Source organism: Lynx rufus, unplaced genomic scaffold (genome assembly GCF_022079265.1).
Source record: "Lynx rufus isolate CCGP_SWC_20201006 ecotype Redwood Valley unplaced genomic scaffold, mLynRuf1.p SCAF_12, whole genome shotgun sequence".
NCBI classification, from domain to species: domain Eukaryota; kingdom Metazoa; phylum Chordata; class Mammalia; order Carnivora; family Felidae; genus Lynx; species Lynx rufus.
The window spans coordinates 52,330,387-52,348,526 of NW_025814826.1; the positions used below are offsets into that span (position 1 = coordinate 52,330,387).

At 42.8% G+C, this 18,140-nt stretch overlaps 1 pseudogene; it reads right to left on the reverse strand.

Annotated features, from left to right (window-relative positions):
* Positions 1 to 11,183: 11,183 nt before the first annotated feature.
* LOC124507562 (tetraspanin-3-like) lies at positions 11,184 to 11,975 on the reverse strand (annotated as a pseudogene).
* Positions 11,976 to 18,140: the final 6,165 nt, after the last annotated feature.

An 18,140-nucleotide genomic window follows, 5' to 3' on the forward strand; every position in this document is an offset into this window, starting at 1 on the left:
AAAAATGGTTATCTCAGTGTTTAATGTACATTCCTTTCTTTTGATATTCTTTTTGTTTCTATATAGCATCATTTTAATTTTTTTTTCTGTAAATTTTTATTTAAATTCTAGTTAGCTAGCATATAGTGTAATACTGTTTTCAGGAGCAGAATTTAGTCATTGATCATTTACATTCTTTTGATATTCTTGATATTATATATCACTTCCCTTAAAAGTCATTTGCATGAATTTTTCTGTGGTCTGCTTATGTCCTTTATTTTTATTTTGAGTTATAAGTCTTTTCATTATTTATTTATAACAACATTTTATAATAAGATCTAGGCCTTTGTCAAATGTAACAATTATTTCCCCCCAATTTGTTGTTCGTCTTTTGTTTCTGTTTGAGTGTGTTTTGTGTATATATGTGTGAGTGCAAAAAGCGTTAGTTTTTATGGATGTATTGACTTGCTTAGAAAAACATCTCTACATTGAGATGATCAAAACTTCTTGTACATTTTCTTCAAGTTTTTTAACGGCTTCTTTTTTAAAGGCTTACATCTTTGATCCATTGTAATTGACTTGATGTAGAATAAGGAAAGAATGGATTCAGATTTAGTTTTGGTTATTCAATAAAGCCTAGATAGTTATTAAATAATTCATCATTCCTCATCTAGCCCAAGATTCCATCTTTATTTATTTTTTTCAAGATTCCATTTTTTAATGCTAAACTCCCATATAATATAGTGTTAAAAATTCTGGTAGGTTTATTAAATTCTGATTGTATATATTTATACTTTTGTTCTCACCTTTATCTATTGAGTGCCTTGGATGTGCTAATTGGTAGGACTATAACGGGGATCAAGATAGATTTGAATTTTCTCTTCCTAGAATATAGCCCAATGGAGGAGCTATTCAAAAAACAAACCATTACAACATATTGTACAGCCTGTGAAGAAAATCAACAGGATGCTATGATAGAGGATAGTGTGTGTGTGTGTGTGTGTGTGTGTGTGTGTGTGTGTGTAATTTACTTTAAAAAGAGGTAAGGCTCTTCAAGGAGATAACATTTAAGCTGTGAACAAAAGGATGAGAAGGAACCCATCATTTGAAAAGAGAGTGTTCTAAATCAGATGCTCGTAGTTTACGCTGAGGATCAGAAATAAGAAAGAGCTTTGCTAATTGCAGGAAAAGAAAGATGGCGAGTGAGGCTGGATTCTACAATGCGCCAGGTGGGAGGACAGGTGCAGGAGGCAAACAAGACAAAACCCTCCTCCAGGAATTTGCAGTGAATGTGGGGGGAGGGAAATGACAAGAAGACATGAATTAGCAACTTAGACTTTGACCATTCTCTATGATTTTGGCCTTGAAGTGTCTAATTTGGGCTCTGTAGCCCAAATTGGGACTCCCAGCCCCAGACTTTTCAGGGACAAGTTGTCTTGCTCCATGTCTCTCTGCTGGTTTGGAACCACCCTCTGCGTCACTAACCCTTCCTAGAGTGCTTGATCAGTGAAGTCTCACTCCCTCCCTTCCTCCCTTACCCCAGGCTGTCAAAGCTCAAAGTTCAGGAGGAACAGGGCAATTTCATGTGCAATGATCAAAGTGGAGATAAGTTCTGTTTAGGGCTCACAGGAACTGGTACAGTAGAGATATAGTTTATGGCCCCAGGGAGGTGAGATAGAAAGCTTAGAAGCCAAGTGAGAAGTCGACAGACCCTTTTATTTTTCTAGAATGCCACCACTATAGCCACCTCTTGATAATTTCACTTTGCCCATGCTCAAGTTTGGATCTGACTAGAACAGAGCTGGTCTAGTGTCATCTTCTTTCTGCTTCCCCAGCTGGATGGGCCCACAGGAAGGTGGCTGGAATAATTCCCAGCAAGAGCAGCAGGAGGAAGGAAAAGGAATTCCCTGTGACCCCAGGTCATTTCTGGGAGGTCGTCGTGGTTGGGGGCCCAGCGGGAAAGGAGAGGCTCTGCCTGGGAAAGAAGAGTAAGCAGACATTTTAGGAGAGAGAGCACAGAACAGTGAGGGAAGGGTTTTTGTTTGTTTGTTTGTTTTACTATCATCTTACAGATTTAGTGATTCCAAATTATTACAGGTGCCTCATATTTTTCTCTACTAGACCTCTACTAGGTCTGTTCATTGACATCTCTTGAACTTTGGTGGTTTTCTTTTTTTTTTTTAATGTTTATTTATTTTTGAGACAGAGAGAGACACAGCATGAGCAGGGAAGGGGCAGAGAGAGAGGGAGACACAGAATGTGAAGCAGGCTCCAGGCTCTGAGCTGTCAGCACAGAGCCCGACGCGGGGCTTGAACTCACGAACTGTGAGATCATGACCTGAGCCGAAGTCAGACGCTTCACCCACTGAGCCACCCAGGCGCCCCGAACTTTGGTGGTTTTCAAAGTGGTGATGTCAGCCAAAGTTCTAATCTCCTTCTAACCTTATGGGTCTCCATAGCAAGTCATAGATCAGTCTTGTCAAAGAAAGTCTCTCCTTCTGTATCACCCACCAAGGTTAAGCTTCTAACACTTCTTAACAATGTCATTTATGGGACACCTGGCTGGTTCAGTCGGTTGAGTGTCTGACTCGTGATTTCAGCTCAGGTCATGATCTCACAGTTCATGAGATCGAGCCCCGCGTGAGGCTCCATGCTGACAGCATGGACGGAGCCTGCTTGGGATTCTCTGTCTCTCCCTCTCTCTCTGCCCTCCCCCCTCAAAATAAATAAATGAACATTTTTTAAAAAAAGGTCATTTATAGGGGCACCTGGGTGGCTCTGTCCTTTAAGCATCTGACTTCAGCTCACATCATGATCTCGCGGTTTGTGGGTTTGAGCCCTGTGTGGGGCTCTGTGCTGACAGCTCAGAGCCTGGGGCCTACTTCAGGTTCTGTGTCCTCTCTCTACCCTCCCCTCTCTCTACCCCTCCCCTGCTCATGCTCTGTGTCTCTCTGTCTCTCAATTAATAAATGTTAAAAGTAAAAAAAAAAAAAGAAGAGGAACGTACCACGTGAAGACACAGACACACAGGGAGAAGGCCATGTGATGATGGAGGCAGAGGTTGGCGGGATTTAGGGTGTAAGGTGAGGGACGCCAAGGACGGCCACCCACCATCAGGAGCCAGGAAGAGGCAAGGAAGTATTCTTCTCTACAGGTTTCAGAGGGAGCACGGCCCTACCAGCCCCTTGATTTTGGACTTCTAATCTCCAAAACTGTGAAACAGTAAGTTTTTGTTATCTTAAGCCACCCGATTTGTGGTACTTCGTTATAGTAGACTTGGGAAACTAATAAAACCTCCAGAAGAACAAAAACAAAACCCAAACTCACCAGCTGCTGCGATTACCGCAACACGTTGTGCTGTAGAATTTGTATTTTATAAAATTTCCGTTTAGAAAGACTTTGGGAGAATTTCATATTATGTAAGCAAAAGACCATAAGTATTTCAGATTATTTTGTAGGCTTACCGTGCTCATTAAAATAACAAAAGCACATAGATGCTACTTTTCTAAAGATAGCAGTCAAGTGGCACATTTCTACAGGGATAATTAGCAGTATTTTATGGACGTCTGGTCACTTAGAGAGAACCCAAACATTATTGTTGATCTTTGGACTGATATTTTCCTCTACGTAAAAAAGCCAAAAAATGTTCGTCTTTTTGGCATGTTTGTCTGTAGTTGTTTTTCCCTCCACATTAGTTCATACATTTTCAAGTGCAGAGACAGGCCTGTTGCTTGACAAGTCTTTGCATTGTCTGTGTAGAATGGCTACTTGACTGAGACAAAAACACTGGCATCTGCAGGCAGTGATTACAGCTGCTGACAACATCTGTATTTCCACACTTTTCTACTTTTCTAGTATTAAAGACCCTGCAGGGCGCCTGGGTGACTCCATCGGTTAAGCATCTGACTTCGGCTCAGGTCATGATCTCACAGGTGGTGAGTTTGAGCCCCACATGGGGCTCTGTGCTGACAGCTCAGAGCCTGGAGCCTGCTTGGGATTCTGTGCCTCCCTCTCTCTCTCTCTCTCTGTCCCTCCCCTACTCATGCTCTCCCTCTGTCTCTCAAAAAATAAATAAATGTTAAAAAAAAAAAACTTAAAAAAAAAAAGACCCTGAAAGTAACACATTGTCCGGCAAGCATAAAAACAAACATCTCAAGGTATAAAAAGCCTTCTTAACTCAGTGACTGGCTAACCTGTACTTGCGCATTTGCCACGGGCAGGATACTGTGCTAAGCTAAGGACATGTGGACAATGTAGGACATAGGTCTTATGTTCTAGTAGGGGAAATAAAACATCCATGGAAGAAAAAAATGCCTCGATTTGATAGAGCATTCTGTGGCAGAAGCACCATGGCACTGGGAGAGCAAAGACCTGGGTCTAGGGTGGTCTCTGTTACAACTTAGGAGTGTGCTCATATTAGAGTCACGCTCTCTCCGGTTCTTTGGTTACTGTTATATAAATGTAAGGATTGAACTCATCTCTACATTTACTTCCAGACCTAAAATACTACGAACGATTTGGATTTTGGAAGACCTATTGGGACTCTTTGGGTTACAAGTGACTCAAAACTTGGCTCATAATAACTTAACAAACAAGGAATTTATTGGCTCGCACAACTGGAAAAGTTAGTTAGCTTCAGGTGTAGCAGGATCCAGCTGCTCAATATATATCCCCAGGATCTATGGTCTCTCTTCACTTCTCAGTTCTGCTTGCTTCCCTCTCAGAGGGATCCTCTTTCTCAAGGGCAAGATGGCTGTCAGTGGGTCCACATTTTCTTCCTCACAATTCCAAATCCAGTGAAAAGAAAATGAGAACTTTCCTTTCCTCCAAATTCAAATACACATCCTGATGTGAATCCCTGGTGCCAATTAGTACTCATACTCTCTCTGAGCTGGCCACCGTAGCTGGGGGGGACGTAGTGAGGACTGGATTTCATGTCACCTCTAGAGCTGAGAGAGGAGTCAACCCCACCTAAACCATGTGGTCTGAGAGTGGAAGAAGGGGTGGGCACCCAGAGAAAACTTGTGTGCTCTTAATGAAAGAAGGGTGAATGGATGGTAGACTGCTCAAAGCAAGAGATGTCCATTGCAGAGGGCCAACAGAGCAGCATCAGGGAAGTAAGAGGAGACAATGAAAGAGAAACAGGAGAGATCCTGAGGATGGGAAGAGAGGTGGAAACAGTAGCCCAGAGTATTTTGAACCCAGTGAGAGGCTGAGATGTGACACCGGAGCCTCCAAAAGAGGAACAAAGTAGGGGCGACTGGGTGGTTCAGTCGGTTAAGCGTCCGACTTCAGCCAGGTCACGATCTCACGGTCCGCGGATTCGAGCCCCGCGTCGGGCTCTGGGCTGACGGCTCAGAGCCTGGAGCCTGCTTCCGATTCTGTGTCTCCCTCTCTCTCTGCCCCTCCCCCGTTCATGCTCTGTCTCTCTCTGTCTCAAAAATAAATAAACATTAAAAAAAATTAAAAAAAAAAAAAAAAGAGGAACAAAGTGCCCTTCCCTTGGAGCTGTCACTTCTGGTACAACTTTTTATGCATCCTCTTGGGCAGCCTGCCTGTGGTTGGCCACTGCTAGGGACATGCTCAACAGCTGCCCATGCACCTGTGCAATGCCCCCTCTCTAATGGCTCCATCCTTCCTGTGGGTTTTGTCCTGTGAGTTTTGCTTCAGGGCTCCACTGTCCGTCATTCCGTGAAGATGAGCCACCACGTTTGGCCTACACTGCAGAATTTCAGAACTCCACTTTCATTCATTAGCACATGTATCATTTGCTACATTGGGAGAATTATAACGCTGTGCTAAGCTCCATGGGGCAGAAGAAAGGAAGGTAGAAAACAAGGTGCTTTCCCTCCAAAAACTTAACATTACCTTTCTGTAGGGAATAAGATATAAAAAAATAGTAGGAGACCAGGATGTCATTGATGTACGAAATGACTACTACAGACTATATTATAGACTCTTATAGACGAATACAGACTAATACAGGCCAGTCTGTAACTAGTAGGTTACAGGAGTTGGGGAAGAAGAAATGGCAACCCAAAGGAATGAGGGAGGCTTTCATGGGGTCATGGGCCTCACTCTGGGAATGTGGAGTGGCCAGGGCTGGAAGGGCCTTGAGGGGAAGGGCATGGAGGGGATGGCATTGGCAGTGGTGAATGAGTAGGGAATGAGCAGGAGGTGGCCAGAGTAGGCTGTGTTGAGGGGCAAGGGCAAGCCGAGGAGCTCGGGAAGTTCATCTAGATGGGAATGCCTGCCCTTGAATTCCCTGCAAAGGGGAAGCTATGGAAGAAAATCCAAGATTTCAAGTGCGAGTTGCCGATGTTCAGTGCTGCCATCTTTAGTTATGGAACTGTGTAGGATGGAGCTGCTCTAGGAGGCAATGTGGGCACCCAGGTACCAGACAGCCTGCAGAGACAAGAGTTTCGAGGGCAGGAGGAGGAAGAGCACTGGATTTGGCTGAGAAGTCAGGGATGGAGCCGTTTGATCCATCCACACAGAGGGATGGTAGTGTCTTGAGATGTGTGTGGGCAAAGGAAGCAGAAAGAGAATAGAAAGCTGAGGTCAGGACTTGGGAAGCACATTTGGAGGGTGGCAAGAAGACGTCAGAAGGTTCATCAGAGGAACAGAGACAGAAGGAGCAGAGACTAAGAGCAGAGCAAAGTTGGAAGACTGTGATGTCTCAAAAGGCAAGAATGTCTCAAGAGGGAAAGTAGTTAACGATGCTAAACGCACCTGAGAGAAATATGAAGCAAACAAAGTGTCTAAAATACGTTTTAATTGTACAAATTCACCTTACAGGTTTTCAGGAATATGCCTGTCACCTGACTGGAAGCCATCTTTTCCTCAGTTTTAGTTTTTAATGACTAATTAATAATAAATAGATTCTTATTGAATTAATTTAATTTTTAAAGATTAGTAAATTTATTTTAATTTGTGTAAAGAGATTTGATTACAGTCAGAGTCGGTCTAACTGGGTTCAAGTAGAGCAGATAATGTCTCACAAGATCATGGAAGGACATATAGTTGTCCCCGGCCACCTCACCCTCAAGGCACTCTGCACCATGTCGCTTCTCTGGAATAAGCTTTTGTCTTTATGGCCTTTTGTGTTTATAACTGTAAAGCAAGGGGGTTAGACCAGTACCTTGTAAGGTTCCTTCTATCTTATAATCAAAGACTACTTTGATTATAAGATTTCAGGTAGGACAATTTATTTAGTCCTTTCTTACTGAAATGTACTAGCATCAGTGAAAAACCTTTTGTTGGTGTTGTTCCAAAGATTTGCTAATCTGTTAGCGTTGCCTGCGTTAATGTGCAAAAGAATATTTTTATTTCTGATTTTTCATTTCGTGATTCTGGGCCAAGCAGTGGCCTATTAGGAGCAGACTCCTATTACTTTCATGCCATCTTTTAAAGCCTGTTCCATGTTAGAAATCAAATTTTGCTTTATAAGGTACACAGTGACTAAGATACCTGAGATAAGATGTCTTTGCTCCCCCCACCCACCCACATTTTGGCTCTGTTTTCCTGGCTGACTTCAAGACCTGAACTTTTTATAAAGAAGGTACATATTGAAAGTTATTTGTTCCGAGGCCCTTTGCTCTTTCAAGGACCACAACATGTGTGGGCTCCCCTCAGGAGCTTTATAAACTTTGTTTGATGATGTACACATGGCAAAAGGTAGACTACTGCAGTGCCACAAAAATTGTTTTCAGCCTGCATTTCAGATCTCTCGAATATTCCAGATCTATCTTTAAATAAAGCCTATAGAACATTGTGATATTAGTTATGCATAGTAATAGCGGATAAATAATTAATAGAACAGGAAGCTAATAAATCACCTGCTGACCAATATGCCATAGAAAACATAGTTGCCAAGGGTGAAGTGATAAAGGTTACACATCACTTTTTAATGGATAACTAAGTCTTTCTAACCTTTCCTGAGAGTCAAGACTACTTACAGAGATGGAATTCTCAGAGTAACAATGGAATCAAGTGTTACGGGGAATTTAGTTAGTAATTAGGTACAACGATGTATTTTATTTTCCACAATTTCATTTTTAAAATTCCCCCTTTTCATTCCACTCACATTTATCAGCCACCCCACCCCCCACTCCGCCCCGCCCCGAGAAGAGCAAGTTGAAATTTTGTGTTTCATTTCTGCGGTGCATGGTAAGTGGCTAGAAAACATGAAACCTTTTAAATTAGCAGTGAGGGAAGATACCTAGCCAGATGCTAATCACCCAAGGATGTTTAAGAGCTAGCTGAGAAAACCAACACATGGACAAAGTGATTATGTGCTAAGTAGATGCACAAAATGAATGGTGGTAAGAATTGAAAAAGACACTCCCCGCACCCGCCCCCCCTGCCCCCCGCCCTGCTAGCAAATATAAAAATCCCATACGGATTTTTTCTAATTCTTTTCTATGTAATAATATTCATTTGTTGTTGATTCAGTGTCATCAGGAGAATTCTGGTGGTTGGAGGGAGCCCTACTGAGGCAAGTGCTTAAAACTAATTACCACAATAAAGACTATTAAAAGGAACATTTTTATTTGGCTGAAAAGATACACAAAAACCTTGTAGAAAAATCAACCGCGTTGTATACACATGTGGACATCACTCAAGGTCAACAATAGTGAAACCCCAGGTGGCTAATTATAGATATTGTATATGTTGCAGATTTTTTTTTTTAATTTGGTGGAATTTTGTCCACAGCAACCACCCCAGCTACTGTGGTAGCTGAAGAGAATCTAGGTGCCTGCGAGGCCAGAGAGGACTGGAATGGAGAGGAAGGCCAGAAGTCAGTGTACTTTGGGTTGGAAAGTATGCTGGTTAAATTTATGTTTTAACTTGACTGGGCTAAGGGAAGCCCAGATGGCTAGCAAAACATTATTTCTGGGTGGGTCTGGAAGGGGGTTTCCCGAAGAGATTAGCATTTGACTCAGTAGACTTGAGTAAAGATCTGCCCTCATTGAGGTGAGTACCAGCATCATCCCATCAGTTGAGTGCTTCCCCTCCTCCCCCCCAACCACATAGAAAAGGCAAAGGAAGGGCCGATTTCTGCTCTTTTTTCTTGAGCTGGGATGTCCATCTTCCACCCTTGGACAGTGGTGCTCCCCGTTCTCAGGCCTTTGGATTTGCCCTGAATTACACCACTGGCTTCCTAAGTCTTCGCTTGCAGAGGGCAACTTGTGGGACATGTCGGGCTCCATAACTGTGTGAGCCAATTAATATAATTAATATAATATAATATAATATAATATAATATAATATAATAGTGTGTATGTGTGTATAGGTCAGTGATATGTATATTTTCTATTGATTCTGTTTTTCTGGAGAACTCTCAATAAAAGTTTTGTTTTGGTTTCTGGAGAACTCTTACAGAGAGTTTTGTTAAAGCACACAGTACTGAGTTGACTCATGGTTTTGGTAATTAGAGGTATTATCACCCACCCCTAGGCTTCATTCAACTTGACCACACAAGATGTTTTATAAATGTCTGCCAAACCCAACTCTCTCCCTACTATATGCTGAGCAAATGCTAAAGATATAAGTGATAAAGACGTTACTGGTGTCACTGCACAATTGCTGAAGAGACACGTAAGCATCATTTTACACGATGTGGAAAGTGCTACGTGGAGGCTGTCCTGCTGTGAGGCCTGTGTACATCTGGACATTATTCTTGTTTTGTTTTGTTTTGTTTTGTTTTGTTTTGTTTTGTTTTTGAGGGGTGACACCAAGTTTATTGAATTAGATTTTTCTTTGTTTTAATCTTTTTTTTTTTATTTGAGAGAGAGAGAGAGAGAGAGAGAGCACGAGTGGGAGAGAGGGGCAGAAGGAAAGAGAAAGAGAATCTTAAGCAGGCTCCACGCTCAGCACAGAGACAGACATGGGGCTCAATCCTGCAACCTAGGATCACGACCTGATCTGAAATCAAAAGTTGTCCGGACGGACGTTCAACCGACTGAGCCACCCAGGTGCCCCAAATTAGAATTTTCTATTCACAACTGAGCTAATATCTACATGCTTGTCTACATGGGTACGTTAATCCTAATGAGTTTAAACTTACTATGAATGGGCTCAATCATACAAAAACACTCACTCACTAATTATCTTAAAACAGTAGTACATACACTACATACTCCTGTAAGGCCAGCTTTGATGAAAAACCTCTAGTTTCAAAGATTAGTCTGGTTTTGAAGATGAACCAAGATACACATTGTATGATTCTAAAATCTATTTCAGCCATTTTGTCCAGTTGCTATCTTTTTGGACTACAGTATATGTTTTTTTAAAAGGACACAGACTAGGGGCACCATCCAGTGTTAACTTCAACCACAGCTTGGGCCCCCTCTCCACAAAAATCTTCGGCCGAGAGTTCTCCGTCGTCGTGAAGACTGAAAGGGCCCAGTGATACTCTGGTAGCATGGTGGTAACAGAAGCAGGCCCGGGCCCTCCTTTGATTCTCCCACACCGTGCAACCTGCACATGGTTCTGAAATTGGAACATATACCGCCATACTTAAAAACTTTGGGACATGGACCATCAACTGATGAATGGATAAAGAAATTGTGGTTTATATACACAATGGAGTACTATGTGGCAATGAGAAAGAATGAAATATGGCCCTTTGTAGCAACGTGGATGGAACTGGAGAGTGCTATGCTAAGTGAAATAAGCCATACAGAGAAAGACAGATACCATATGGTTTCACTCTTATGTGGATCCTGAGAAACTTAACAGAAGACCATGGGGGAGGGGAAGGAAAAAGAAAAGGTTAGAGAGGGAGGGAGCCAAACCATAAGAGACTCTTAAAAACTGAGAAAAAACCGAGGGTTGCTGGGGGGTGGGGGGGAGGGGAGGGGAGGTGATGGGCATTGAAGAGGGCATCTTTTGGGATGAGCACTGGGTGTTGTATGGAAACTAATTTGACAATAAATTTCATATAATAAAAAAAAATTCAGGTTAAAAAAGCAAAAAAAAAACAAAAAAAAACCAAAAAAACTTAGGGACATGGAGAGTCAGCTATAATAGGGGGAAAGAAAGTCATAGGTGGTGTTGGGGGGGGTAGGTGGGCACATGTAGAGCCATGCTGATCTGTCCAACACCTGTGTGCGTGAGCTTTAACTAAATGAACTCAGGAGGCCAACAGCAGTAGACCTGCTCAATTCACCTTCCAAATCAGAACAACAAGACTTAAAAGCTCAGGCTTGCACTTTGCACCAGGCAGAGGTTTCGCCGGTGATGGGGAGCTCAGAAGCAGGATCTCTACTCGTCCTGCACAATCTGACGCATGCACACAGCACGCCCAGCAGCTGAATAGCTGCAAATGCCCGCACGACCCAGATGATACGCATCACGATTTCTCGTAGCTCCTTCGCAACTAGAGCCTCACATCCCTCGGCGTAAAGGTCGGATCGGTGGGCCAGACCGTTGGAGCTGCTGGTGGTCTCTCTGCACAGCTAAGAGGGACACTCTGGTTTTTGGTTTCCTTGAACCGGTCTGGATTGTCCCAGTCTGAATAGTTGTGAATTCCACAAGAGTGCAGCTATCTCTGTACGTGATCAGCAGCCCGGCTAGTGTCACTGGGGTTGGTTCCACTGTAGGCCTTATATACACTTTCTGAATGCTGCAGTCAACCTCATTTTTCACCTTTGTTCTGTAAACGTATCCCCAAACCACTACAACAACTTCTGTGACAAAACCAAGAGTAGGTTGATGACAAACGTGGCGAGTCTGCATGGCTTTCTCGGATCGTGACCCGCGAGCCAATGATCCCAATAATGAGGAGCAGGGCTCCTACAGCTATGATCACTACGGCGGGGATGAGAGAGTTCACATCTTCAAAGAAACGGTCCGGTTGTAGTCCTTGGAGGTGATAAAGACATAGCTTCCCGTGTAGCATAAAATGCCAGCTGCCCCTCCACCCCCCCCCAGAAGATGAGGTTGAGAAACACCAGCATGGTCTTGGAGGAGGTGATGTTGTGCTGGCCCATGGTGCCTGCAACCTGCTAGGAAGTGGACAGCATGCAAGGCACTCACTGCAGCCCCAGTGCCCTTGGGCGGGCCCTGCCCCAGCCCCGCCCAGCCCCAGCCCCAGCCCCAGCAAGCTCCAACACTCCTGGCTTGGGAGAGTCACTATTTCCTGGTTCCGCTTTTGACCAATGGGAGGCTGAAGACAGGAAGGAGCCAAGAGATTCTTCACCGCTTTGCCCCACAGTGACTGTTTTGAGGTACAGTCGTTTCATATTGCTTCTTGAGAGGCATCACACAGGACTAAGCAACTCACTGTGTTTCCTCGAGAAGCTGTGGGCCTGTTGAAGGAACACAGTTCCTTATATTTGCTTTCTGGCCTTTCCTGCCTTATGTTGTTTCTCTTGTACTCTCAGTGCCCTGGGATTGTACTCCCAATAAAGTGTTAGCATGCACTGTATTCACCTGTTTGCTATAGAATTGGGGCTAAGACATTGTCTTTTAAAGGTCTGGAATATTATCCTATCCCTTGGTGCTATGGGGGGACCTAACCTAAGGTGAACGAGTAGGGGAGGAAGGAAAGGGAGAGGAAATCAGGGAAGGCCTCCAGATGGAGGTAACCCTTGAACAGAGTTTAGAAGGAAAAGTAGGGTATCATCGGGCAAAGTGGGGTTAATAAAGGAGGATGAAACAACACGAGCAAAAGTACAGAGACATGGAATTGTGTTATATTCAGGGACTAAAGTTTCTCCTTGGAATGCTAGCAAAAAAATCTGGAAGTTCTGAAGTCTTACTAATATTGATTATTTATTATTGTTACTGCTACTTAATAATGTTTATAATTAATAGTATTATTACTAATTTTGCAGGAGTAGAGACAGGCTGCTTTAACTGCTCTCTCAGTTAAATCTTCCACTGAGGACACAGTAAGAGGTGAGAGCATTTAGGAATACCCTGGAGTTTGCATACGGTGGCCTGACAAATGAAGCTGACTGATAGGCATGTCCCCATCAGTATTGCCCACACCATGGGTTATTGTCTAATTTGAATGGGTTGCCCATCAGATTCACACAAAACTCTAAATTCCTGTTTCCCTTGAAAAATCAGACCAGATAGCACAGGGTTTGTATCCCCACATGGATCTGATCAGCAGGTGCCTTCGTTAGGTGAAGTGCAGATGTTCAGGCTGACAGGGTCCTCACTACCCCCTGACTGGGCTCACGTTTCTCTTCCACATTCGTCTTGAAGTTCTTCTAGCATTTAAGTCTGCAATTCTGGGCATTCACTTGCTACTGGGTCACTTGAAGTAGTGAGAACATTTCTGCCACCTTAACCTCCCAGGGCTGGATGCACCTGGAGCCATGAGAGCTCATGTTGTTGAGACTGAGCCCATGGACCCCATGCCTTCTTCTTTTGGTCACCAGCTGCTGACTCAGGCCCAGACAGGAGCACGTCTGAATGTTGAAGCTGAAGGCTCATGCTCACACCTTAGCTGCAAAGGCAGCTGAGAAGGAGAATATTTGGCATTTATAGCTCCTCTGATGGGAGGCGGGCTCTGCCTCCAAGTAAGATCCGTAATGTTTAGACATTCAACAGTCAAATGAATGATAAAAGTCTGCTAGAGAGGGGTTGGCTCTCGAAGAATGGAACGTCTCCCAGTGGAGCACACGAGATGATCTTATGTGGAACACAAAAAAACGTTGCCACCCAGGTGCCCCTAGAGTACTCGTTTTTGTTCCAAGTGGTTTGTAGTCTAGGGGACAGTTCTCAATGTTGACATTATTGACATTTGGGGCCAGATAATTCTTTCTGTGTGTGTATGGGGGAGGGGCTCACCTATGGATTTTAGGAAAGCATTCCAGCATTCTACCCACCAAATGTCAGTAGCATCTTCTCCAGTTGTGACAACCAGAAATTGCCAGATCTTTCCTGGGGGCAAAAATTGCCCCCTGGTTGAGAACTTCTGGTCTTGAGAATTCTGAGGTATCCCAGTGAGGAGATAATACCCATAGGATGAAATGAGGTGACTAAGCAGTTCTGGTATGTTCTCCTGGGTGTTGTTGCACGATATCATGTCATTATTTGTTATTTGCAGGTGTGTCTACCTTCTCATATCAGAAATATGCAGTACCAGCTTGTACCAGTTATCATCCTTTTAATGCCGTATGTGATAAACCTATGTGTTTTACTTACAAAATGAACAGCCAGCTTCTTATTTTTCTAGAATCCAATGGCATTATACTTGGCAGGAAACTACAAGTGATCTCAATCTCTTTACACATTTCTTTCTTTGACTGGGTGTTAGAAATTCTTTGGGGGGGGGGTTCTCTGTAAAAATAGGACAGATTATAAACTAGGTCCATTTGTTTATTAGCATTTTACTTATTTATTTATTGAGTTTTTGTGTTTTTTTTGTTTATTAGTATTTTCAATACAAAGATCAATATTACGATCGTGATATATTAATATAGCATAAAACACTGAAGAGCTAAAGAAAGACAGCTCTTCCCTCAAGTGAGGTTTTCTGGTCACCAGGGTCTAACAAGAGCATCACTCAATCCTTTTTATTTTAGCGTGTTCTGGCCTCCATGGCATCTTCCATACCAATTCTTGCCAGCCCAAACACCTTCCCCTCCAATCCCTTAGGATCTCTTCAGGCAAAAACACTACCTCCTCTGTGATTGCCTCCAGAATCCTTAATCAGAAGAGCCACTTTCTTCCACTAGACCCTTTATTGTCTTATACTCATCATTGTATTCTACTTTGGTTTCATCAAATTAAGAACCTGGATTCTCAACCCTACAAAACTGTAAATCACTTAAGGGAGAGGATCATGCTTTATTCATCTCTATTCCCAAATAGTTACCATAGTTCTTCGCACATAGAAAGCACTTGGCAAATTTTTCTTGAAAGAATGTATCCTTTTGTTAAATTAATACTTCTCCAGAATCGGAAATCAATATTTGGCATTGGGACAAAAATCAATTACTAACTCTATTTCTCTTGTTGGGCTGCAAGAATCAGGAGGGTGGTGAGATCCAGGCGGAGAATCTTCCCATCCTTCTCCCTGATGTACAGAGTGAGAGATTTTCCTCTGGGATTTTCTTTAGTCCCAATTGTTGTTTGCTCTGTGTTTCTTTCACACTCGGGAATTAATTGCAGTCTTTCATGTTAATTTCGTTGATCGAATCCATGAAGCAATCTTGCCCTCTATACTCTTTTAGCCCCGGTCAGGGTTGTCTGCCTGGACAACCTGTCTGCCACAGGAACTTAATCCCTCAAAGGACTCTCATAGTTCCCTTAGATACAGGCCCTTGGTAAGTCACAGTTTGGGCCTTCTTAGCCATCCCACTTTCTCAGTGGCCCATGGAACCTGCCATACTTCCCCTCTTGACAAACCCTGCTGTTGTTTACTACCTGGGATCCTAATATGTGGCTACTGATACTATCTTGGAAGGCAGATAGTGAGGGACAGTCCCTCCAGCTCAGCCTTGCTCCCTCTTATCCTCCATGTGCAGAAAGTAAACCACGGCTCAGATTAAAGCTGGCAGGTGTTTGGGAGGTGAAAATGTTCACATGTGACTTTACAGACAACGAAAATGTAGCTGTTTTATTTTTGAAGATGGGTTTTATTATCTTCACATCCTCACCCCACTGGGTAGTGTTAGGGGTGGGGAGTGGGGCCTTAAATCTACTAATTAAGATGCTCTTAAATCAACCTCTTTCTGTTGAAGTCCAGTCATCTCCCTGGGGTGGGAGGGGGAGGGGGTGGGGTGACTATTCCGGAAATACTCTACCTTGAAGATTTCATCTTCCCCTTCTGTTTTTCCTCAAGATATGCCAGTGGGAACTAAAATAACTTAAAAAACCTTTCTCAGGGGCGCCTGGGTGGCGCAGTCGGTTGAGCGTCCGACTTCAGCCAGGTCACGATCTCGCGGTCCGTGAGTTCGAGCCCCGCGTCAGGCTCTGGGCTGATGGCTCGGAGCCTGGAGCCTGTTTCCGATTCTGTGTCTCCCTCTCTCCCTGCCCCTCCCCCGTTCATGCTCTGTCTCTCTCTGTCTCAAAAATAAATAAACGTTGGAAAAAAAAAAACAAAAACAAAAAAAAAACAAAAAAAAAAAACCTTTCTCAACCAAGCCTAGCTTCCAAGACTACTACTGTCTTGCTCACTCAAAAATCCTACTTTTTATTTCCAATGGTGAACCTTGACTCTCTCTTTCCCTTTCTTTGTAGTAATCCTTATCTTCTCAAAGGCAAATGGATGATGTTGGCCTTTTAATTGATTTTTTTCCCTGACGTTTGCTTTCTTGGGCCTACCTTTTACCTTTTACCGGGTACATGGTTCAGTTGGCTTCCTATTAAAAAAAAAAGAGAGAGAAAGAAAGAAAAAGAAAATCATTATGCATTAAATCTATACCAAGTCTAAGAAGACATGTCACTAACCACATTTAACTATATCTTCACAAATTCTAAAAGAAAAGAGAATTCCACATTTCTGCAAAGTGAGAGAACAAATGTTTACAAAGACCTGGGCCAAGAAATAGATGATTTACATTGTTCTGGGATCAGTTGTAGATGTACCCAAGAAGGTATCTATCTCTCACTCAAATCTCACTAATAGGGGTCATGAAGCAGTTCCGCTATATGTGAATTTAATCCCTGATCACAGTTTACACTAGTACATAAACTCTTATTTCTTGTTAGACAGTCAAGAGATTACATGTTGCTAAAGGTATAAAATTTGGATGACATAATGTAAAAGGAAACAAAAAATACTTCATTTCAGCCAAGTTCTAAGCCACTGTGACAATACACCCAAATAAACTAAAACTATCTGAGATGGACCCAGGTGTAACACAAACTCAGATAATTTCCATTAGTCCAAGAGTGTGTAATTCTTTATTTCTCTCAGGGCTCTCCCAACATTATCAAGAGAAATTATGTCCTTAGTCTATATGAATGTGGAACAGATGCTTGTGTGTATTTGTTTACAAAAAAGCCTGGGGCAGACTGGGAGAATTTTTTTTGCATATGCAAAGTAAATTATTTTGGCTGGTCATGGAATTATTGTGTTGTAGAGTTAGAATGCGCGTTAGATGTCATCTTTGTTCATCTCCTCATTTTATAAATTCAACAAATTGCTTATTGATTACCCGAAGCCCGAAAGGCCCTGATAAGTGGTTACCAACCTTTGCTGTACGTTGAATCATTTGGGCTCCAACTGAGGAATTCTGATAGGATTGATCTGGTGTGAGGCCCGGACATTGGTAATTTTAAACACTTCTCAGGTCATTCTCATGCTCCTAAGACTACTCCCTTCCCTTCATTGAAAAAAACACAAAATCTGGCATTAAAAACTTTCATTCCATATCTTACCCACATACATAAATGAACTTATTTGATGAAGTAAAGGGGACAAAAAATGAGAAGAGCTCTCCAGATGGCTTCTCACTTTCATAGGCTTTCATAACTTCCTCCCTTCGACCTCTTTATTTTTCCAGCGAGCGCTACCTTTTTAAAAAGATACAGTTGAGGGGCATCTGGGTGGCTCAGTCAGTTAAGCCTCAGACTCTTGATTTCGGCTCATGATCTCACAGTTTGTGAGTTTGCACCTGCATTGGGCTCTGCACTGACGGTGTGGGGCCTGCTTGGGATTCTCTCTCTCCCTCTTTCTCTGACCGCCCCCCCCCCAAACTTACAAGTGCTTGTGCTTTCTCTCAAAAATAGATCGATGATAAATAAATAAATAGATAAATAAATAAAATAATTTAATACCAATGGTAGAATTCACAAATCCCATTCACTCAAAATGTAATTTTACTCCTCATCATGGATACCATGAAAATACTTTCAATTAAGGATAAACCATGCTTTGTAGCTGATGGATTTTCTTGTCTCCCTGGGCTACCAAGAAGCAGAAAACTTGAGGCTCAGGGGTGCCCTTGAGATTGTGCAAACCTCAGTTGGACCACTGCCCCACAGTCCTCACTGCATCAATTTCCAAGGAAGAACTGACAACATTTGGTGCTATCAGATATGGGAGAAAAGCTCCAGTAAATGAAAAACTTAAAGGACTTTCAGGCCTGAGAGATTGGTTTGGATAAAAGTCAATAAAAAAGGAAGTGAAGAATTTGCAGGTTTTAGGTATAGAAATGTTGTGTGAGATCAGCCCCTAGTGGGCACTTTAA